We start from the raw sequence: 25,322 nt of genomic DNA on the forward strand, positions 1-25,322 counted from the left end.
TTGGTTAGCTGTTTTATTTCGTAACATTTTAAAAAAGCCCCTATAATCAGAGATGTATAAAGTACTAGAGACCCATACTTAAGTAAAAGTACAAGTGCTTTATCAAAAATTGACTTGAGTAGAAGTAGAAGTGCTCTTTAAGCACCATACTTAAGTGGAAGTACAAAAGTATTCAACATTTTTTGTACTTAAGTATTACAAGTAGTTTATTTCAAAATTTACTACTCAAGTACTGAAAGTAAAAGTACAAGTATTGTGTAATGTAGTTATTAAAGAAAGCAGTCAAAATACACTAATTGTTTCGTTTATTTTAAATATCTTTTTGGGGTACTTGATTAAGCAAAACGAAAAGAAACATGGCTTATGATACTGTTTTTCTCTGTAATAGTTTCTATGGTACAAGAGCTCACATCGTCAGGCCCTTTTACCAGAAAATGCCTTCACTGATGAGATAATTCAGCATGTTCACTCACATACATTCTCTCTCTCTCTCTCACACACACACACACACACACACACACACACACACACACACACACACACACACACACACACACACACACACACACTCTGCCCTGCACACACCTAAATGTACACTCTCTCCCCACTCTCACACATTCATACACTCTCACACACACAGTTCTCTCTCTATCTCTCTCTTTCACACACATTTTTGTGAATTGTGGGGACATTACATAGGTTGCAATTGTTTTTACACTCTCTCTTACACTTACACACACACACACAGACACAGACACACAGACGCACACACAGGTACAATCACACTGTTGTTTTCTCTTACATTTTATTCACTCTCACTCACACACACACACAAAGACACACTCACACTTTGGGAGTTTTGAAGTTTGATTGCTTTAAAATAAAAAGCTTTAAACTAAACAAGCAAACTAAATCCTGCTTCACAAATTCACTTGATTTTGATTTTATTGTAAAAAAACAGGAAAATGTGTATATTACTGTGTTAAATGAAAATCTGAAACATTTTATGGCTTATGGCTATGATTTAGTAATAATTGTTATTTATTTTTATCATGTTTTTAATGAAATTGGTCTTACAGTTCATATTTTCTGTAGTATATTTATTAATTCTGGTACTTTTACCATAAACCAACATCTCAACCATTTGGTAGAGGCTGAAATTTTAGAAATAATGTGATGTGTTGAATAAAAATGCACTGATTGTGTTAACTAGCGACATTAGGAGTTAAGAAATGCAATCAAAAAAATTCTATTGCTTTTGTCTTGGTGTGACAGTTAAAGGGGTTTTTGTAATAAAATTTTGTCCTTTAATACAGCAGTCAGATATACGACCTGTGCCCTCAATTTGACCTGCTCAAAGAAAACACTCTTACTGGATGTATCAAACAAAACTCATGCACAGAAGACAGCACGAGCATTTACAGCTAATAAACTCATGTTAATATTATCCAGCCTGCTTTTTGAGCGATGACAGGCGGGTCTTACACGGCTATGATTGGTTATTGTCCTCAACAGAAAGGGCTTTAGACATATAAGCGCTGTTCACCCATGGCGGGAAGAATACGCGATTATCACAGGTAATAGACACAGTGGAGAAAACTTGGCTAGCTCATGTCTGGATCCACAGCTTTAACAACTAAGAAGAGAGGAAAAGTTACCTTACAAACTGGCCAGCGGGTCAAATGTCCAAAGTGAGAGAGCGAGGGATAAGCAGAGGTGACGTTTTACAACATTTTCCCTAATAGTAAACTAGCGGCTGGTATGCTGTGCCGCCTCGCCCTCGCGCCTCCGTCCTTCGCCATAGTATTGCGACATCGCTTATAGGAGATAAATGACGTCATCACGTAATAACGGGTATGACCTATTACTGAACTGATATCAATCATTTTGACACCCCAGTAACGAGTAACGATGCAGCACATAAAAAATCTATCGGAGTAAAAGTATTAAACTCATGTAAAATATGTACTTAAGTAAAAGTGGAAGTAGGAGAAAAAAATAATAATCCAGTAAAGTACAGATACTGCCTTTTAGTACTTAAGTACAGTAGTGAAGTAGTTCTACTTCGTTACTATACATCTCTGCCTATAATGCATTATAAAAGGTCATAGTTCTGATTTTGTGGGTCTCCAACAACAGTCTGATATGCATGCAAGGTCAAAAAACACTTTCATTGTTCTATAATCTGCATTTATTTTTACCTAATTATCCCAGCGACTCCCATTTGACTCGTTCAGCAATTCATTTGTCCCCAAACCCCTCCTTAGAGCGAAGTTAATCTGCGGTGATTGGTCCGATGACCCACCCTGTTGTGATTGGTTTACAGCGTTCAGCGCGAAGGAGAGAAATACCAGCCTGATCTCACGAGAAAACGTAAGTATTTTACCTTTTGGCAGTTTAGTGTCTAATTCGTACGAATTCAGTTAGAGTTCAGTCGTACGAAACTGTACGATTTTAAAAAGGTGGCGTGGCACCAAACCCCACCCCTAAACCCAACCGTCATTGGGGTTGAGCAAATCGTACTAAAATGTACAAATTAGATTGTACGAATTCCTACGAATTAGCCTCTAAATAAAAAAGTTACGAATTGCCGTGAGATTGTGTTGGAAATATCATCACGGTTATTAAGTAGCAAAGAGTATGTGAGAGTCTAATGCAGTTAAACACCAGCATTCCTCTACTCTTAACACTAACCCCAAGTAATAACAATGACACACATTCATTATTAATCCACACATTGGCAAAAGTTAAACTTTTTTGAGAATTGACCGCACCGCATGTGAGGAACAGCTGATAGTGGCTGTTGCAAAAAACAGCAGAGTTTCTGCAAGTTCAGAAATGCATTTAAATCGGTAAAGGAAGAAGCATGTGTCGTGTTTTTAACGTGGTTTTGGACAATATGTGAACAGCCCCATGCAGATTTAACCTAAGACATAAAGCGCAAGCACTGATTTATAATCGATACAAGATTACAAGCTGCGTGGGTTGACTACAACTTAAAACACACAATTAAACACATTTCTTGCAAACTACACAAAACGAGACAACAATTTTAATGACACTTACATTTTTTGATAAGGAGGAAGAAGAAACTAGTCCTTCCCTTTAGAATCTGGTTTAAAGAGTGTAATTCTCCTCTGCTATAAAAACTAGATTGATTAAATGGGTAGCATTTGACCCTGACTTAAAACCAGCTAAAATCGATGGGAGATTTCAGGTTCGGCATCACTACTTTTAGTTTAATTTCCTCAAATTGGGAATTAGATAGCTTCCACAAAATCTCGGATATGTATGGTCTGGACAAATGTGATTTCTTTAGGTACCTGCAAACCAGGACCTTCTTTAATAGCGAGATTAGATGCTTGGAGAACCATCCCCCCAATTTAATTGACTAAGTTTTTGACATCTAAGAAACAAAGACAATAGGAGACTTGTTTTAAAATTGTATTCTGCCATCCAATCCACCTAGGAAGACTCAACAAATGACATCAGACCAAAATGGGAGAGAAAATCCCACGTAGTTATCTCACAGGAAGATTGGTTGAATATCTGCTCAGTACAGGCCACCTCTTCCAGCTCTGGTATGTGAAGAGATTTTTGCTGGAGGAATCTTACCAGATACTTTATAACCCCCAAGTTGACGTGCATGCAAACACGGGAGAAGGAAAGAGGACAGTGCTGGAGGAAATGTGGAGAAGACTTGGCACACCACTTTCACATATTTTGGAGTTGCCCATCCATTCAGATATAGTGGCAGGACGTAATGCAAGTAATACGAAATATTTGGAGATGATGTGGATTTTTCTTTTACAACAATATATCTGGGAAATTTTGCAGCAAAGTTAACGGTAAAAGACAAGTATTTATTAAAAATACTCCTAGCAACCAGTAAGAAAAGTGTGACTCGAAAGTGGCTACAACTGAAACCCACTACAAAATCAGAATAGTTGGATATCATATCTAATGTTCATAAATAATTAGTTTATTTGAAATGCAGGTATAAAAAAACATTGTGTAAACAATCATGGTGTTAATAGAACGCAGATCAACGATTCCTCATTTTATACAGTAGTTAGGTTATTTTTCAGGTGGAGTGGTGAGGTGTTTGTGAAAAGCTGAATGAAATGTATTTGCTGTTTTTTTACAAGTTTTAAAATATATTATCTATATTCAGGATTTTAAAAAAAAAATTGATTTTAATGTTGAATAATTCAAATATGGGTGCTTATGCTTAAAAGCACTATATATCTATGCCCACTACCTATTTACATTTCGACACAAATAAGACTGCTATCATCTGATTCAACTATAATGGGATATTTTGGAAATTTTAATACGACTATTCAGTTTGTATCAATTTATAACTGAATCTGTAAATCAGCATAGCACCATATACAATTTTAAAGTGTTAGACACGAAATTGTTAGAAATATAGCAAAGTTTATAGAAATTAATGAGAAAGAATGAGCCCACCATGCACTCATATATACACACACACACTATATATATATATATATATATATATATATATACACACACACACACACACATACAGAAGACCTTTACTTTACACTTACAAGCACACATTTTCACCCTACAGGATACATGTAAAGTTGTTTTATATTTTATTTATAAATTTATATATTACTGTTATTTAAGGATTGTCAACTATTAAAAGGGAAATCCCCACAGCAAACTCCCCCTTGTGACAGCAGTTGAACACTAGGGGGAGCCCAAATCAATCTTTTGCTTAATAAAACGTTGTTTCAGTTAGGCTACCAGTATATATTTATTTGTAGTCTTTATGTTAATTCAGCCACGAGTTCCAATGTGTAACTATTAATTCAACCTTTGGTAACAATACATATTAAATGAATTCCCTTCTTCTGTTGAACACAAAATAAAGATATTCTGTAGAATGTTCGGGGGTAAGCAGCAACTGACATCCAAAGTAGGAACAATAAAATACTATGCAAGTCACTGGCTGTTTTTTTTCCCCAAAAGCCTTCAGTATGTCTTGCTTTGTGTTCAACAGAAGAAGGAAAGTTTTTTTGTGAATTAGTAAATGATAAACTTTTTATTTTGGGTGTGCAATCTATGCCTTTTCAAGACATCAGTTGTGTACATACTGAATCTACACAATCTAAATACAGTAGTTGTGTTCCCGCGCTTGTGTAAATCCAGAAACTTCGGTTTCATATCGAACTACATTTAAAATTCTCTGAATTCTGGAACGGCCGCCAGCAAACCTTGCGACGGAAACGTGATCAATGTTCTTCCTCCTGTTGCCTTCAACTAAGAATAATGGAAACCGGGGACTGAGATTTTCCATTGGTTTTAATCTGAACGCCTATCAGCTGTTGTTCTATGTCGAGGTTCAGTGGAGGCCAGTTGGACCTGATGATTTCCCTTTCACATTCGTCTGTGTCGTTGAGCAGTATGATTCAGCTTAGCGAGTCGGTTCGTTCGAACGACTCATTTCAGCAAACCTTGGTTGTTTTAGTTTTTCATTCATTCATTTTCCTTAGGCATAGTCATCACGGGTCGCCACAGACGAATGAACCGCCAACTTATTCAGCGTATATTTTACACAGTGGATACCCTTCCAGCAAGAACCCAGTACTGGAAAACCCTTACACACCCATTCACACTCATACACAACAGTCAATTTAGTTTATTCAATTCACCTGTACTGCATGCCTCTGGACTGTGAAGGAAACCGGAGCACCCGGAAGAAATCCAGGCCCAGGGGCGGATCTAACCAGTAACTTAAGTGAGGTAACTGGCAGCTTAAAGTCCCAGAAAATTTGGGGCCACCCCAGAAATATTTAGAAGCATAAATTATTACTATAAACTATATATAACATCGTTTTATACCATATTTTGTGGTGAGTTAAACAAATACAATTTTAATGTAATGAAATATTATTTATATACAATCAAATATAATTTTATTTAATAGTTTAATGTTATGTAGTAATAATAAAATCAAAAACTAAATATCCATCAATTTTTTTTCTTTTTTTTTTGAAAATGTATTTTAAGAAAACTAAATAATGATTAAAATTTTTAATAAAATATTAAATAAAAGTTGAATGGGTGCATTTCAGGACTTGGGCACTATGGCTGGTATTGCTTAAGGCCGACAAAATCATTAATCCGCCCTTGCCCACGCCAACACGGTGAGACAAACTCCAGACAGAAATGCCAACTGAACTGACCCAGTCAGGACTCAAACCAGTGGTCTTGCTGTGAGGGGACAATGCTAACCACTGAGCCACCGTGTCGCCCTGTTTTAGTTTTTGTGCTGAAAAAATTACGTGATAGTGTGAATGTATTGTTCGCCAAGAAACAAAAACTAGAATAATTAATGGCGTCTTGGACAGTGTTTGGTACAGTTAGGAGTTTTACATACTCTAATAAACTACTGCAACTATTTTATAACAAACTACTACACTAATATACAAATATAGAGAAAATAAGTGACCATATTATATACATTTTATTCATTGTTTTAAAATTTAGTATTATATAATTGAGGCCTACCACAATGATTCAATCTATTAAATAAAAATAGTAAAATAAATAAAACATCCATTAAATTAAACAACAAAACAAATATGTAAAAATACTAAAATAATTTAGATTGTAAATAATAATATAAATGTATTAATAATAATTCATATATATATTAAATGCATTTTAATAAATACATTTTACAAAATTGTATGTAAAAGTAATTAAATCCATTAACCACATTGATTCGTAGTTTAACACAATCACCATAAAACAAACAAATATAGATATTAAAAAAATAATATTGTCTTTTATAAATAATATAATATACATATTAATAATGTCACCTATAATGTCAAATAATATTTTAGAATATTATATTTATATTTCTATATAAATTGCCTCTTTATAATTTTCATTTAATAAGGAATTTAAAGGGGTAGTTCACCCCAAAATTGTAATTTACTCTCTTCAAGAGGTTCCAAATTTCTATTTTAAGTTTTAAAATAAATAAATTATCTTTATTGTTGAATAGAAGAAACTTGAACAGGTTTGGCTAAAGTGGAGAGTCAAATAAATATATTTAATTTTCTATTTCATACACAAATTGATTAAAAAAATTATTTTTATTTCTGCAAAATAAAAAAAATATTTATTTTTCTTTTTGAGTGAAATGTCCCTTTAACAGACTAAAAGCTTCGCTACCGGTCAAATCGAATCGTTCAAGAGAACCGATTCAGAAGGGCGATTCAGAACATCACCATTAGCACAACTGTAGTGCAGACTGGCCAGTGCTCGAGCGCTGCTTTCACTACTCCATCACTTCAATGACTGCTCCTTCGCGGCTCAATGTAAATTCATGATCTCGGCGACCTCTGTGGTCGCTTTTTACCGTACGGACTCTGTTTTTGTTACCCTCTTGTCTCGTCAAACCATCTATATTTTTTGCAACAGCCAGAAAACTTCAAGCAGCTGTGAGCAACTTTCCGTCGCGCTGTGAGGTGAAGAATGCATTAGCTCGCTCAGCTAGCAGCAGCTTTCTTCGGCTTTCCAGCATCTAGCGCTGTTTCTCGTGGGCTTTGTGATGTTTTTCCGTGTCTCCAGTCGTGAACTAACCCTCATGGATTAGCTGAATGATTTCCCCCCTCGTAAATGAAAGGAAAATAACGGAAAGGTTTAGTTTAAGGTGAGTACAAGACATTTTATTTGTCCTTCAGCGGTTTGGTTGGTGTCTTCCTCAGCGTTAGCCAGATAATGCTAAGAACGAACGCTGGGGGACGTTTGTTTGGTGTCCAATTCCTATTTCTTATTAACATCGTTGTTTATAATTGACCTACTTTTTGTTTTCGATGTGTACATATTCATACATTAGAATATTGCCAACGAAGCGAGTGTATTATCATAGTTAGAGTCTAACGTTAGACGCGAGGTGTTTACAGTGCTCTCCGTTTGGGCATATGTAACGTTACTATGCATAACGTGTTATATCACAAAACAAAAAACACACTTTAACGTACTCAATGATTTAGAATTGACATGAATTTAGTTATTAATTTTCGAATGTGAGGTTTGATTGTTGAAAATACTGTACAGTAACCTCTATCTCTCAACACATCCTGTTTTCTGTTCTGTCTCCTATTGAATACACCGTGTGGTTAACGCGGTATATCTGCTGCTGCAGTGTCTCGTTTATAATGTGTAATGAGTAATTTACTGTCACTCTATCACTCCAAATCACACTGAAACATTAACGTTTCATGCCTTTGCTTTGTTTCAAAATCACTTCCTGCTCGGAACAGGTTGTGTAGGTAAAAAAAAAACAGAGGTCGTGTTGATGGTTTACGATTACTATGAGCAGATCCTTTCGCTTAGTGATCAGATTAGCGTTTCAGTAGTTATTAAAGGCTTTGAGAGTGTAATGATCGAAATCGGTGAATCAGGGCTTGTTCAGGAGCTCTGCGATGACTCCAAACGTCGGACAGTCTGTGGGGTTATGCTCATTTTAGGCCCCATTCAAACTCATGATGAAGGAATGAATGGGTGCACTGCATCCTCTGTCATGGGATAATGAGAAGTGCGATCAGAAAATGACCCAGGGGAAAATGTTATTACTCATCATAAGTTCATAATCAGAGCACTCGTAGCACTTACATTTTTTTAATCAAATGTTATTTGATAACATTTTAGACTTTAAATGTGTGGACTTGTTTATCATTGATTTATGAACAAAATCGAGTCATTTAAATGAGTTTTTGATTATTTATTTATTTTTTTGGAGATTTTAAGAGATTTGAGTTGATGAGATTTTCCAAAACACATTTTGAGTTGAATTCATGTTTTGTGAACATTGGTAACCTATAGCAAGCCTCCGTGTAGGTGGTGATGCTTAACATGACAGCGAAGGAAATCTAATGATCAGTTGGGTTAATGGGGAAAAAAAAAACTTACCACATTTTTCTACCCCTTATGGAAATGTCTTTAATAGTGAATGAAAATTGAGATTGTTAACCATTAGCTTTTTTTGATCCTTTTGTTTGCTTTAATTCAGCTTTTAAAAAATAATCTTGCAGAAATACATCATTATCCATATTAATTCTATACAGAAGTTCCACCAATCAGTGATGTGCAGAGAGCAAAGCATGCCAAAAGCGATCTACAGCTCTACTCATTCCCATAAAGCACTTCGCACTGTGTAAACACGTATCTATAGATCTATAACCAAACATTTATTTTAGATTGTTCATATTTTTCATCAATGTTTATTTTAATTGGTTTAGTTCGCTTATAATTCTTTCACTTATTAAATCTCTCAAGTACAGTCTTGTGCTGTCTTTTGCTCTGGTTTTCTGATTAAAGTTTGCTTTAGTTTGTGACTCTTAATGCTTTTATCAAGAACATTTCTAAAATACTTTGGGATAAAATGCTTATGGAGCAACCAGCATTTTGCTGAAAAAGTGCACAGGTCTGTAAACAAGACAAGGCATGTCCGTTCAGCCAGTTTTTGAAATGCTTTACTTGAAATGAAATGATAGTAAATAGGCTGTTTTAGGTTCAGAATAACTTAAGTTGTCAATGTTGTTGTTATTGTTCCATTAATAATTTTTTGTCAGATTGGGTCCTCAATTTACCTGTTATATTTCTTCAATCAGTGATTAAATCTGACAACATGGCCAAGGTGCGCACAAGTAATTCCTATAAAGGTCTATATTATATTTTAATGATGTGATCTTGTTAGTCATCTAGTTGCTTTATCCATGAAATATGATGTTAGTGCTAATGTTAAATTTCATTTTCATCCAACTAGGCATGGGACGATAACCGTTTTCGAGGTATACCGCTGTTTGGAAAAGTCAAGGTTTAAAAACTGACAAAATTTTATGTAATACCGTTCCTAAGGTAAATGTAAGATTTTTTTATTTACAATTTTTTATAGACAACAGTATTTCAGCAGAAAATATATCCAAAGATGTCTTGTAAATTGTAAAGAAATCTGTGTTTTTGAAACTAATGAAGGCAGCAGAAGTCAGAAGACATTTTAAAATAACTTTTATAAATAACAATTTTATTGGTGAGTCCATAAATGTAATGTAATTGTAAGCCTGGCAAACAGTTTTGGAGAATTTGATGTTTGCCTGTTCAGATAGAACATCCGAGAGGTGTTTCAAAGATGGCCACTGAGTGAAATGACTAGTCTTAAAGGGGCTTTAATTAAACACATTTTCTTTATCAATCAAATAAACATGCATGAATACAGCACACAAATAAACTACATTGGAAACACATTAACGAATAAATTCCTTGTGCAAAACTACAAACTAACGTGATTGTATAACTGGACTAACTGGTGTATTGATCTCAAAGCAGCACGCCATCTCAAATGTTGTTTTAGTCATTCTGAAATGCCCGAGTCCAAGTTTGTCATCAACACGACTAAAGACTCTGAGATTTGAAGTCAAGATAAAACGATTGTGCTCGTCATTCATTGTATGTGCATATGCTGCTGTAAAGTGCAACTCTAATCTCTTTAATCATCAAAATCTGAAATGCTTGAAGCATTCAGGTTGTCCTTAATCACAGAAAACCTAATAATGTAAGGTATTGTTAAAAGTCATAAATCAATGATGTATATTATTTCTTGGTTTATTAATTTTTTTTTAGTAAATGTTGTAAAAGTAGGTGATAATGCCACATTACAACAGTTTGGGGAGAATTTCTTTTTCAAGTTATCAGGAATAACTGTAAAAATCATCAAAGTTCCTTGAAAGAAAAATGTGGGAGCTGTACAATGGTTTCTCAGGGGAGAGCAAAGGTACCATCCTTTTTAATCTTATTGCCATCGAATAGAAACAATTGAGATATAAGAGTGCTCCAGTGGTTTTTAGTTCCTATGGGCTTTTGCATTGATTTATAGCCAGGATTTCATCTATGTTCTGGTGTGATTGCTGTTGGTCTTGCGGATCGTTTTAGCAGGTGATAAATAGAGCTAATAGGATAAGATGGCTTCAGGGAGATTATTGCCACTTGGTCGGCTCATCTCCCCTATGGCTAATCCCTATTTTCTGCGTCCAGCAACAAACAGATTGGAACATATCCGGCTAGTGTGAAGTTTAATCAGGAATTGTTCTGCTCGGGTTTTCTCCGTAGCTTCCACTAGATTGTATTGGGCATTTTAATTAAAGAATAAAGTCACAAGGAATCAGTTATTTAACAGGCCTGAGCTGCTGGATGCGTAGTCAGGAGTTCCAGTGCAGGTGTATAAGAATTGCAAACAGAAGAATTCTCTCCTCTAAATAAAGAAGAACAAATGTGCGCTTCAGATGGGTCATTCAATATGGTGTTACATGTTTAGTTTGATATAAAACCTGAATGTCACATCATAGACAGGTAGAATTAATGTCTTGTGCATGTGTGTTCAGTGTCTTGTCTCTTTGGTATGGGTTTTACTAATATGGGTCAATAGCCATATAGACCAGGCCATGCAAAATACCACATTGCACTCCACATGACCTTACATATGCAGTGAAACAAATGAACCAGAAGTGATCTCAGCTGTGATTTCATCTATGTTGTTCTGATTTAATGAGACTTATATGTGTAATAGCTTTGCCTAAACACGGCAAACCCGAAGTAATTTGTTCTTCACTGCTCAGAATGCAAACTTAAAACAAACAAAGAAGAAATTAAAAAGCTCTAACGCTATGTTAGAGCTGCACAATATATCGTTTCAGCATCGTTATCGCAATGTACGTGTCTATCCGCAATAGTCACATCGCAGGGTATGCAATGTAAAGTTGGGATTATAGTCGTTAAAAAGTTTTGTGGAGTCATTGCAAAAAATAACCATAACAGAGTGACACTTTATTATCTGCATATGTTTTAAAGGCTTTTCAGGAAAGTTTAAAGCATTCGGGCACAATAGCGTACAACATTTGTAACTTTAATGAAGAGAAATTTTATTAATACCATGAAGACTACACTGTTATTTTGCATTATGTTTTGACATTTTTGTATCTGAATACTGTTTGACATTCCGGAAAACCATAAAGAATGGTTTTCTTTTTTTCTTTGCTCTGTTGTCATTATTCTTGCAATCAATTTTTTTATACATGACTCAACCCAACCAATCTAAATGAATGATTTGAGCTATTCAAGGCATCTGGTGAAATTGTGTTCATAATCGCAAAATATATTGCAGCAAAACAAAATATTCTAATATCATGCAGCCCTATTCGGGACTGTTTCAGACTGGACCAAGCAGACAGTAAAACAGTGGGTTGCACAAGGATTTGCAACCCTAACACAAATAATAGCATCTCTAATTTTGTTCTTCCGAAATGTTTTTATTTTTCTTTATTAATGCTTTTAATATCTTTCAGCACCTTTAATGAATCCGTTCATTCAAGTGAACAGTACAAAAAAATTATTGCTTGTGGACTGAAAACAAAAATAAATCTTCTGAGCTTAATAGAATTAGATCAAGTGACAAAGATTTAGCAATGGAAAATAAGGTGCTTGCAGAAACTCATTCTCCTCACGCCACACTGCACAATTACAGATTTATTGTGTTCCGTGTTTTTTCCTCTTCAAAAATGTGTGCTTCTGCAGAGAAAATATGTAGACTGATCTTCTAGATAGGTTTCACTGTGGCCCTGCATTGTGTGTGTGTGTGTGTGAGAGACAGAGGTACGTGTAAGTGTTATGGAATGTTTCCATTAAAATCAGGATCTCTTCCCTGAGTGTTTCTGCACATTCTCTCCCGTTCAGAGCCCCTCACAGCACCAGCTTTTCTGCAGCACCATACACTATGTTCCCACACTCAGAACCATGTGATTGCTCTCTATATCGCACACCGGCTTTGCTTGGTAAATGACTCAGACTTCTCATAGAAAATGTGTTCCCATTAGGCTGTTAGATAAACAATTCATTTAGAACAAGAAATGTTTTTCAGCTCGCACTTTTATTATTGTAATAATACTATGATCATCATTTCCGACTACCGTGGTTACTTAAGATAAAAACTTCTCTGAATGTGGATATACTAGTTTTAGAGAAGTTTTGTGGGAAGTTTAGGTGCTGAAGATATCAGGTGGATGTTTTTGTTTTAGGGAGAGTTTATGACATGTCAGAGTCATACTTCAGCTTTTATAAAAAAAAATTTAATTATCATTTGCATGAAATTGTAGCCATGGTACAAAATTTACATGAAAATTGTTTGTTGCTTTAGTTATAAATATCATTTATATTTTGATTTACTGCAAAACAATTCCAACTTTGACAAACAAAACCAAATTGTCTGGATATATTTAGTTTTCATTAAAGGAAATGTCATAATGTACAATAATCTTAGTGGTTCTTAATTAGACTTAATTTTTTAATGTTTTGGTGGTGATGTGATTCATCGATTAGCATTGGTTTTCAATCTTTTTGATCTCTCAGACAACAGAATGTGGCCATTATTTTGGGAGTGACCCAATCCTGAAGTTTAACAAGCCTGTTCATATGTTTATTTTCATAAAAATATGAAAAATTTTGTTGAAATAAGGCTCCGTGTACCAAATGATGCTGTATCTGATAGCATGTGCTGGGGACATACTGCTGATTATCCACTTGTTAAGTGTGATGTCACACGAAGTTGCTTCCAGGTCCAAGCACCATATCAAACTGTATGGGGAGTGTCAATAAATGGTAATAATAAACATTTACAAAGAGATTTGTAATATTTTTAAAAATCACGAATATATCCCAATATCCCTGCCTATTTTCAGATTGCCAGAAAATGATTTTTTTTAAATACTTTTTATACATTGACAAAATATTGGTGTTTGTGATGCAGCAAGTTTAGAGACTTTTTTTGTACGCCATGATTTTATATACAATTCACTTAAATGTGTGATATGACGAAAAATTGGTCATAAATGAATATATTCTCAATTCCATTACATTGCGACCTGGACCCGGAAACATTATTTATATGTCACCGTGTTAACAAGAGGATAGAAATGCCAGTAATTGTTCAGTTTATTTTCTACGAGGACAGCACGCCAAGGTCTGTATATGGATCAAAACTGAATGGACAGTTGAAGTCAAAAAACCATCTTGATATTGTTTGAAAATAAGCAATTTGTAACATGCACTTTTTCTTCATGTTGGGATTAGGCCGGTCACGATAAGGAGTTTTTGTTGTGTGATATATTGTCTCAGAAATTGTTGTGATAAGCAAAATTATTGTAATTTTGAGGTCATTTTATGTCCCTGATTATATAACAGCATAGTATTGTAAATAGCTATGAACACTTTATAATACTTTTCATATTTAGATTATATAATTTGATGTAGGGTTGCAGGATATTAAAAAAAATCTAACAATGAAAAATATATATATTTTTTACAATAAATAATGCGATATGAATACAAGTTAGGTTAAATACATTTTTGGAAAGAATTGATAATTTTAGATTGATTGGGATTAGGGCTTGGCCGATAAATGATATAATATCAAATCATGATAAAATTTATGTCAAATACAATGATGAGCCCTGGACTGTTTTTTTTTTTTTTTTTACTTTATATTGATCTAAGAGCCAATCACACAGCAGAAATGTGCAACGATGAGAATCTGACAGTGTGTTGATATTAGAGGTGTACCAAATATTTGTCCACCGAAAATTTGTAAGCAGAAAATATGTTATGCTATTTAATGGACCCTCCAATTTTTGTGGTGGTAAATCAGGAAGCAGTAACAACTTATATCGAAATATATATCATTATCGTTCAATATGGAAAATAATTATCAAGATTGCTTTTTTAATTTAAGTTCTAAACTGTAAATTTCATTATGCTTTTAAAACCCTCATACAGTCACAGACTTAAAATAACACTTGCAAAATGATCAATTATAATCCAGACTTAATATTGCGTATACTTGCGATTGTGACTATTGCAAATGATAACATTGTGATATCAATGCTAAAACCATACAACGTGTAGCCTTAATTTGATGTTAAAAAGGTAAATGTCCTATTATATAAATTATTAAATATCCTTTTAGATAAATGTTCAATTACAAACTTTGGCCAATGAGGTAGAATGTAATTGTTATTGTAAAATGGCTTTAATGTTATTTGTGAATTCGTAAATGTATCGCAGCGACAAAGATTATTGAGGTCACCTCCAAGAATTACACGATAAGGCTTTCTTGTGATGCATGAGGCACTAATTACTGCATAGACACACACATTCTTATTATTTAAAGCTTGTCCGTGGTAAATAACATTGTTTACTGACTTTTCTGTTTTAGCAAGTTGCCGATTTAACAAAATGAATCCTGCGAAATACCATGAAATGTGATCTGCAAAACCCTGCAGCACACTGTTCAGCCAAACTGATTTTCATTGCTCCGTCTCTTCAGGCTATTGTCATGAACACACAGCCTTTCTCTGCCTACAGGAAAGATTGAACATGGAGTCCCTGATAGAGTGTTTGCTTTCACCATATACTGCATGTTTGAGTTTAGCGTGGCAACTTTTGAAATGATGTGAGCCATGTTATGTACAAGAAATCATTACAATCATCTTTGCTTGCCTATAGAGCAGTGCTCAGGGTTGCCTTTTGTGTTCAGAGGCGCTATTTGAAGTCATGGCCAACTATTCTCTTAGGTTTTTCAAGAACGAGGCCGCATACCTGTGTTCTGTCAGCAAAACATTCAGTTTATATACTTGCGTAACTATGATTCTGGCCTTGGTTTACTCGCACTTTGCAGGGAACAGGTTTGCTTAGTAGTAATGTGTGAATTTATTTCAATTTGTGGTGGTAAAGGTTTGGAGAGAGTCTCATCTGGGAATGAACTGTTTTGTGTGTGTGTGTGTGTGTGTGTGTGTGTGTGTGTGTGTGTGTGTGTGTGTGTGTGTGTGTGTGTGTGTGTGTGTGTGTGTGTGTGTGTGTGTGGTAGGATATATACGCACAGATTTCAGGCAGATGTTGTTGTGGCTGGTGCTTAGAAACGGTTTTACACACAACATATCATTATTAAATCGGAGGAGGGCAGGAAGAAATGGCCTGATGTATCATTTTTAGGTCAGATGTGTAATTTGTATTCATCAAGTTTGTTTGGAGTCACAACTGCTGCGAGCGTGATTTTCTGTTTGCGCCTCTGTGTGTGCGCACACATTTGTCATTGGTCTGAAGGGGCTTGTTGAGGTCAGCTGTGGAAAAGGCTAATGATGTGCAAGTGCTGATGGTGTGTGTGTGTGTGTCTGTGTGTGTGTTTTTGTGCCTCGTTGGATTCTTTAAAAACACTGAAATTGGTCTTTGTCGTGCACTCTCTGATCCAATTTTAAACATTCTTCATAATTCAAAAATTGTGATCATCTTCTTTGTTGTGTCTGTTATACCTGATATAAAGTAGTATTGAACACCATTTTTCTCAGAAAACATTTCTAAAGGTGCTGTTGATGTGACGTTTTCACCAGATGTTGGTAATCCATAATTTAATTAGATTACAAATGAAGGGAAGTGTTATAAAATAAAATGATGCAGGGAAAAGTATTGACCAAATAAAGAAAGGAAGGTGTATTAAAGCAATGAAAGCCCAGATAGCAGCTGAAATCTCTCAGTAGTTCAGCAACCCTCTGCCTTTTGTCAGCATAAATGAATATCGGCTGCTTCAGTCTAACATCTACATTACCAGATGATGAAGATGAAACCAGGGTGGACATTTCAGCAAGACAATGATCCAAAACACAGCCAAGCAAACTCTCAAATGCTTTCACAGACAGAAAATAAGCTGCTCGAATGGTCTAGACTTAAATCCAAAATACAATACAAAATAAAGATCAGATTTGATAGACAACACCCACAGAACCATCAAGATTTTTACACACTTTTGAAGTCTGTAAAAAGTCACACCTGAGCATTGCTTGTGACCTCATTCTCCTTATGAGAGGTGTCTTTAAGCTGCCATCACCAAAAAGCCTGTTATATAAAGTAATAAATACATTTAAATAGTTTAGTGCTTTCTCCTCGTGTCATTTCATTGTTTATTGCACAAAACAGTTTTTTTCAGATTTTTTTTTGTTTTGTTTAATTTTTACATTTGTATTGTTTGGATTTTTACCAAATCTGATTCAGTTCCATTCTAAACATGAATTATGTGTTCAATACCGCTGTATGAGGCTGAACATATACATCTTAATGTTAATTTATCTAAGCCTGATTAAATAAAAAAAGCAAAAAAATGTGGTGGACATGGACAACTCATTTATCCATTTATTCATTTTCTTTTCGGCTTAGTACCTTTATTAATCTGGGGTGGCCACAGCGGAATGAACCGCCACCTTTTCCAGCACGTTTTACGCAGCGGCAACCCATCACTGGGAAACACTCATACACTTTCATTCACACATACACTACGGACAATTTTAGCTTACCCAATTTACCTGTACTGCATGTCTTTGGACTGTGGGGGAAACCTGAGCACCTGGAGGAATCCCACGCGAACGCAGAGAAAACATGCAAACTCCACACAGAAATGCCAACTGACCCAGCCGAGGCTTGAACCAGCGACCTTCTTGCTGTGAGGTGACAGCACTACTTACTGCGCCACTGCATCGCCCTCGGTGCATAACTCATTTTACTTTTTTATTATTATTTTTTTTTTAATTGTGTCTGTGTGTGTGTGTGTGTGTGTGTGTGTGTGTGTGTGTATGATGTTGAAAATATTGTTTACAACTAGACAACTAGAGTTGTCTTGTTTTGACACACTAAAATATGTTGCTAAGAAATAATTACATTTGACTTTATTTGTGGCAAGCATTGGAAATAATCATTAGTGTTAAGCCCTAAGTGTAAAATTTCATTCATAATGGTTTTAAAAGTCTTAAATTTCACTTGATAGAACCTGCAGAAACCCTGCCTTTGGAACATCTATAATTTAATCATAATTGAATCGTAATTTAGTTTTTTATTGATATTGTTATGTGAAAATCCTCTGTATTTAAACCATATATATATATATATATATATATATATATATATATATATATATATATATATATATATATATATATATATATATATATATATATATCTTTTAAAAGCAAAGCTAAGCTCATGTTGCTGCTCGCTGACCTGCTGAAATGGTTGTTTATATTTCGGGAGGCCTGCAGCATTTACAGCGCGACAGCAGTTTGTGTAACATTTGACATTTGAGTCCGGCAAATCTCACATCTGTGCCGACAGCTTTACTCGCTTGATACGACTGTTTCTGTGACCCACTTACCCCAGCATCTGCCTCTCCTTTCCGTCTTTAGCATCAAAACTCAAATCCTGCTTATCATCGGACTCTTTCAACGCCATGCAACACAAGCAAATAAAAGCTAATGTGACAATCTCGCTTTTATTACCATAAACACGGATTTAAGAGCGAGCGCTATACCAGCGTTTACCTCCGTGATGAAAGGCCTTTGTGGTTTATGCTGACATTTTTGTTTCAGCGTGTACAAGCATTCATCAGAGTTTGCTGGGTTCCGTTTGAAAGGCTGCTGGGAGGCATCTCAAGGTTTCCCATATGTATGTGGGTCAGTGACGTGATTCAGGTAAAAAATTCTCTCTCCCACAGCACTTAGCTGAAACACAACAAATCCACCCTTCTTCAGATTTACAGGAGAATAATATAATGCAGGTTTGCTTGGTGTTACTTCTCAAGACTCCAATCACGCTGGGTATGTGTGTGCTCTGACAGTAAATCTTTAACACATAAGAGGCCGATAAAAGGACCCAGGAGGAACTAGAGCAGAAGTAAGTGACCGTCAGACAGACCAATCGCTGGCTTTTCAGCCTTTCCTCCTTCACAGCTGCGCTCCCTCAACACAGCAGACTGAGATGTAGAAATGTGGTTGTGTTTTTGGTTTCGCTAGGTGCACAAGGCTTTTGTTTGTTTTTGCTGCCTCAGTCCAACCTGTAGTGTCTAATTATGGATTTGCATTCTGACTGATTTAGAAGTGCCATTTCCTGTTTCACAGTGGCTGTGTGCAGCAGTGAGTTTTAATATAGTTCTGTGTGTGGCGCAATTCATAATCGTAATGAATGTTAACGGGTTGTAGGGTTGATTGCACCAAATGATAACCCTCACGAAAGGAATGGCTATTACAAATATATTAGAGTGTAATGTAATATAGAAATATAATGGAGTGTGGCTTATATGAAAATGCAATAAAGTTTTGCTTTTTTTATTTGTTAAATATGAAAATTTAGTCTACAAAAAAGCTTGGTTTATATTTAAGGTATTGTGACATGCAAGTTATTACTGTTGCATAGTAGATGATACTTTTCAGTGTTTTAATTCAAAACGTGACAAATAGAGAAGAGTCATATTTAAATATAAATCTAAGAAATATATATATATATATATATATATATATATATATATATATATATATATATATATATATATATATATATATATATATATATATTTTTTTTTTTTTTTTTTAAGTTTTTTTTAAAGATTTATTATTGGCCTTTTTGGCTTTATTAGATAGGAAAGTAGTTAGACATGAAGCGACATTGGAGAGAGAAAGGGGGTAGGGAAATGTCCTCGAGCCGGAATTCAAACACTGGACGCCCTGATGTGCTATTGCACCATATGTCGACACGCTAACCACTAGGCTATTGCGCCGACAAAGAAAAGGTGAGGTTTCAAAACCACCAAATTTTCTGTTATACCATTCCTAAGGTATGTGTAAGATTTTTTTTATTTACGCTTTTTTTTTTTTTTTTTTTGGACAAAACTTTATCTCCAGCAGAAAGTTTCCAAATATGCCATTTTACATTGTAAAGAAATGTGTGTTTAAGAAGCTAAATAAGACAGCAGAAGTCAATAAATATTTGAATTATTTAGCCTGACATGTTTACTGCTCCAGTATATTTTAAAAGTCTCTCGAATTAAAATATATTGTGTTCAAAGAGGGAAAAGTTTTACTTTTTTACTCTGACATTTAAAAAAACACATTTTAGAGCAGTTACCACTATATCGTAAAACTGTGATATTTTTATCTAAGGTTATCATACCGTCAGAATCTTATACCGGCCCATGCCTACTTCCATATCTCACACAAATATATATTATTTTGGTGTTCAATATAGAAAAAAGGAAAACAACTGTAGGCTGAGCAAATAGTACATTTTCAGTTGTGTGAACTATCCCTTTAACAATGAAACTTCTTAATCTAGTTCAGAAAAATGAAATGGGGAAAAATGCTATGGTAGGGTGCTTAAAAAACGCAATTGAAATACAATGTCCAAATGTCAAATTGCATATTGTATGTAATCACATTAGTAATTGATTTATATAAATCAAAATACACAATTTTACAATATACAAACATATTATACAATATACAACAATTTTACACTGACTGATGTGAGTTCTGCTAGAGAATATGGGTGATACCAGGACATGTTTAAATTAGTATTTATTTGTTGGATCTTTGCATCACTGCATATTCATAAATGAAGCGCCATCACTGTCTCTATTGTACAGCAATGTCCATTATCTCAGGTTTAAATCGCGTTGGTGAAAGACGACCTTGTTAAAGGATTTGGTTTTCTTTGGTCAGCATTTGCATTGTCAGCGGCGGCTTGTATTTCCAGGGTGAGAGAAACAGCACATCTAGAGTTCTGCTTAGTGGCTTTGCTGTAACTCATCAAGAAACATCAGACCTTTTCTCAAAGTTTCCTCATTCTCAGTTCATTCAGCCAGCGTTTCTCATGACCCATCCAGGAGACTCTCAGAAAAACAAATGACTGGATGTCGCAGCATGTGTCCCTGTTGGTGCGAGACGTATCGCTGTCGTCTGATGGAGACTCGAGACATTACAAAGCAGAATTGAAGCCAGGCGTGAAGATGTGGTCTCCAGTAGAGCAGTCTTTCCCAGGCCTGGAGCTGCAGGGCGGCTGTGAACTGTGCCCTCTCAGCGGTCATCAAAACCGCCTCTCCGGACCTCAGACATCAGAAATATGTCACCGCTGCAGTTAACTGCACTTTAACTGCCCTCAAGTATTTTGGATCAGTGACGCTGTCTGTGGACAGGACAATAACAGCTATGAGTAATGCAATAATAGATGCTTCGCTTTTCCTCGAGATCTGGCTCGAGTAACACTGTGAAAATGAGGGAGCGGAGTAATGTGGCAAATCCAGACCGCAACAACGTCTCCTGTTTGCAGTGTAATAGATATTTAGGAGTCTAAACTAACTCGACTTTGTGAACTTTGTTTTCGAGCAGGAATATGGGCTGCAAATTTACAAAGCACATATGCAGTCCAATGAAAGTTGTTGTTTATATGAGCAAAGACTAAAACTTCCTCAATCGCCTCAATTGTAGTTTTCTTCTAGAAATATTTGCTTCAGAATGTCCCAATTTCAAGGAAGACCCTGGTTGTGTTGTGTGTGAGATGCTGTTGCAAATATCTAATGCACTAATACACATTCAAAGACATAGCCAACATTGACAAGTTTAGACCACGATATCCTTGAGTATTAATTTAAAAACACCAATTTCCCCTTAATGTTTGAGAGCTGATGAGCTGGTTATTTAGCACCTTTTATTGGCCATTGTGTTCATAAAATGTGTCAAATTTTTGTACAAATTGGTATCGCAGGCTTTAATTCTGACTAGACTAGCATGTTTGTTATTGCTGGATTAATCAAGGCATAAAGACAAGTCGTAAAGACACTGATCTATTCTGAATTGAGGACAGGAAGCAGCAGCTCATTTGTTTACAAAGATTTGAAAAACTTCATATTAAGCGTAATGTAATGTCAATTTTTTTCACAAGATAACTATTTTCCAGGGATATACTAAATTAGATTAGCTAACCTGAGAACTGTTTAGTCTACTTAAATCTCACAATTGTATGTTCTAAATTATTTGAAAATTGTTACTGATAAATTGCTTAAATCAGGGTTTGAAGGATAGCAGCAAAGTTTAAAGCTTTAATTTAATTATGTACATCTTTTATACTCTTTTAGGGGTCTTTTACACATGATTCTTGATCTAACTAAGGCTTACAAGATTTTCTTTTTTTGTTTCTTTCTTTGAATGATTTTAGAATTATTTTGGTCAATGTCATGGCAAAAAAATGTATGATTTGTAACTAAAAAAGCAAGACATTCTAATTTATGATACAAATATATTGTTTTAATGCTTGAAACCTCTTTTTACCTTTTATCCTCAAACACGTACTCATGATTGTAAAATTATTTAAAATATATCCACATGTTTTAAAGCACTGTAATTTATAGTTCTAGAAGAATTCATTTTGTTCATTGAACATTTGTTTTTTCAAGTTTTTTTTTTTAGACTTGTATTTTACAGCACTGTAAAAATACTCAAATGTCTCGGTCAATGTTCTCAACAATGTAAATGTTCTATAACAGTTATATTTGACTTACCAAAGTCACACACGTGGTAATTTTACATTTGTCACATCCATAATTGAGAAATGTCACATCCATAACCAAGCTTTTTCTTCACAAATGCGAAAATGTAAAATAAAATCAATAATTTTTTGTTCTATAGTGAGCCGACTCTAATCATTTTGGTTAGCATTATATCTTTTGGGTTGTGCAGTTAATTCACAGAATTTCTATAAAGTATGTTGTATTGTAAACTTGCAGACTTTTTTTGGTCACATCCATTACATGTTTATTTTCCTCATTTAAAATATAAAAAATGTTTACAGATTGATATTTTTCTGATCCCATAACTCTGTGGTTGGTTGTTTTAGAAAATATAAACAGATGCTTCAATACAATGTTAACATATACTTTCTCTATGTTTTGAGTTTTTACTGCAAATGTCACATCCATAACGCTGGAATTGCTCACTAGTTACATGGCTGTACCATACTCTACCCTTGATGGAATTAAAAAAAAAAAAAATCATAAATAGGGTTTTGGGCAGTGATGAATTCCTAAAGGCATGATTGTAGAGTATTATTGTTTATATTTGATTTAGTGTGAATCATTTATTGCTCCACTCTGGCACCCGTTTCTGGTTCCACAGTATACCACGACCACTGAAATGAAAGTGCATGCTTTATTGAAATGTACATGCACATGCCTCTTTGATCTTCCTCTGTGAAGCCTCATATCACTTTAAACTCTGCGGGACATCCAAGTATATAATTTTCCATTAGCATTTTGCAGTAGTGTGTTGGAATCTGTCTGATGGATTCAATGGGAATGCAACAAGCACTACATCAGTGTAGCTACAAAACACTGACATCCAATAAATAACATTTGAATTTACTTATTGTTGTTTGAACACTACAAACACATTCAACAGGCCTTTTTGGACCTGGCATTTCTTGAGAATGTGAGAACTTAGATAGTATTGCAATATACTATTTGCTCTTTTCCAAATCCGTTCCTGGCATTGACTTCTTGCGTTCTTGTTTGTTTTATGCCACCATTTTGTACATGCTCGTCTTCCAGATTCATGCTGTAGGTCTTTACGCAGCAGATCCAGGCAGATGGTAGACTTGTTACCCGCATGCAGTCGGCAGGCTGAGAGACACCCTGTGTGGCCAGATTTGGCTTTCCAAAGGCAAGGGGATGCCATGGCCAACATCACTGTGCCAGCCTGAATTGTCTCCATGTTTTCTTCAGTCTGCCATTTTCTTAATAGGTCATATGCTGAATTATAGATTGCTGACACAGTGTTTACATATCATAGATACTGCTGATTTTTGTTTTGTTATTTAGTGGCCAATGGCAATAGAACAGGACTCCTGATGATAATCCAATTTAATTACACAGAATCAAATGTGTCAGAATGATTACCGTCTTTTGCACAATATTTTTCAATTTAAAATGAAAAAACTAAGAAAAAAATACAATAGTAATTACATTAGGCCCGTCAGGATATATATATATTTTGGGCTATGATAAACAGCACCAAAATGTATTCCGATAAACATTATTATTGTAATTTTAAGACCATAATAACATTTAAAGACATTTACGACTCATTTTAAGTCATTTTGATACTATATAAACATTATAATGCAAGTACACTCTTTCAAAAAACACATAATAATTTATTTTTAAGAATATTTCAATTATAATCATTTTAACAATTTAGTAATAGGTATTGAAATCAGATAAATAATGCAAAAACAAACAAATAAATCAAAATGATAAATGTTAACAAAATGTCCAAGGTAAAAAGAACTAGAAAAAAGTAACCAATCTATTTTCAGTTGTCAGGCACCCACATGACAATATACTATATTAATTTAAAGTAAATACTATATTGTTGTTGTTTTTAACCATACTGACATTGACTCCTTCAATAGAGAAAAAGTAGGGTTGGCCAATGTCGATCAATTTGGCCAATTTGGCATTCCGTTGGACTATGGCATTGTCTTCGTAGGTGGCGGTGAATATATTATTCATGAATAATAAATTAATTCATAACGAATTCATTATTTGTAGCCTACCATTTCAACTACCTGATCTGCATGGTCTTTGTTTTACCCTTAACCAAATTATAAATAATAAAGATAAATTACACACAAATTGCCGCCAAGTCAATTACTTTTTCTGCAGGACTGTGGCATGAATAAGCAGAGTGATCTGTGTTGTTAAAATGGTGTCGACAAACTTGATTCGTAAAAAAGGTGCACAACCAACAGAAACAAACCAACAAGATTTTCACTAAAATTACTAAGAACAAGCATGAAAACAAAAGGTTGAAGCAGTGTACTGACGCTGTGACACATTACCTGATAGATTCAAAAGACAGAAGAGTCGTTAGATAGTGACAAGCTTAATTAAATATCACGTTTAACAACTTCACTGAAACGCGATCCAGTGGTACATCCTTGATAAACTGTCTGATGTGCCCTGCTCTCTGGGGTTTTGTGCTCAAAGCACCCGCTTAATGCCTGGTGCTTAGATGCACACATGACTGTCTCTCTGCCTATGTGTGTGTGTTTGTGTGCGCGTTTTCAGCGGTATAGTGTGGATGGAGGGCTGTTCAAAAATGCCAGATGAGATGCCAGTGTGGTCGTAGGTCATTATCGTTCTAAAATGTCATTTTAAAACTAAGACGTATTAGTGTAAACAGGGCCTAAGTGTGTATTTTTTGCAAGCGGGTTTGTGACAGAGCGGGGCGGAGGGTCTCAAAGCTGGCTCACCATCGTGTTGTCTATTGGCCATTGGCAATGGACAATGGCATTGTCTGTCGACCCAATCCTAATAGAGAGGCTGCGGAGCCAGCTAAGATATGGCTGGAATTGTTTTT

General features: G+C 35.0%; 1 protein-coding gene across 6 annotated transcripts in view; it reads left to right on the plus strand.

Moving 5' to 3' along the window:
• Positions 1-7,267: 7,267 nt before the first annotated feature.
• erbin (erbb2 interacting protein) overlaps positions 7,268-25,322 on the plus strand; it is a 158,783-nt gene continuing 140,728 nt past the window's right edge. For 5 of the 6 annotated variants that reach the window (XR_012385941.1, XM_005155576.6, XM_005155578.6 and 2 more), the window contains exon 1: positions 7,307-7,702. The gene's annotated coding sequence lies outside the window, so the exon portion shown is untranslated. 6 annotated transcript variants of the gene reach the window in all.

This window comes from Danio rerio, chromosome 10 (assembly GCF_049306965.1).
Source record: "Danio rerio strain Tuebingen ecotype United States chromosome 10, GRCz12tu, whole genome shotgun sequence".
Classification (NCBI taxonomy): Eukaryota; Metazoa; Chordata; class Actinopteri; order Cypriniformes; family Danionidae; genus Danio; species Danio rerio.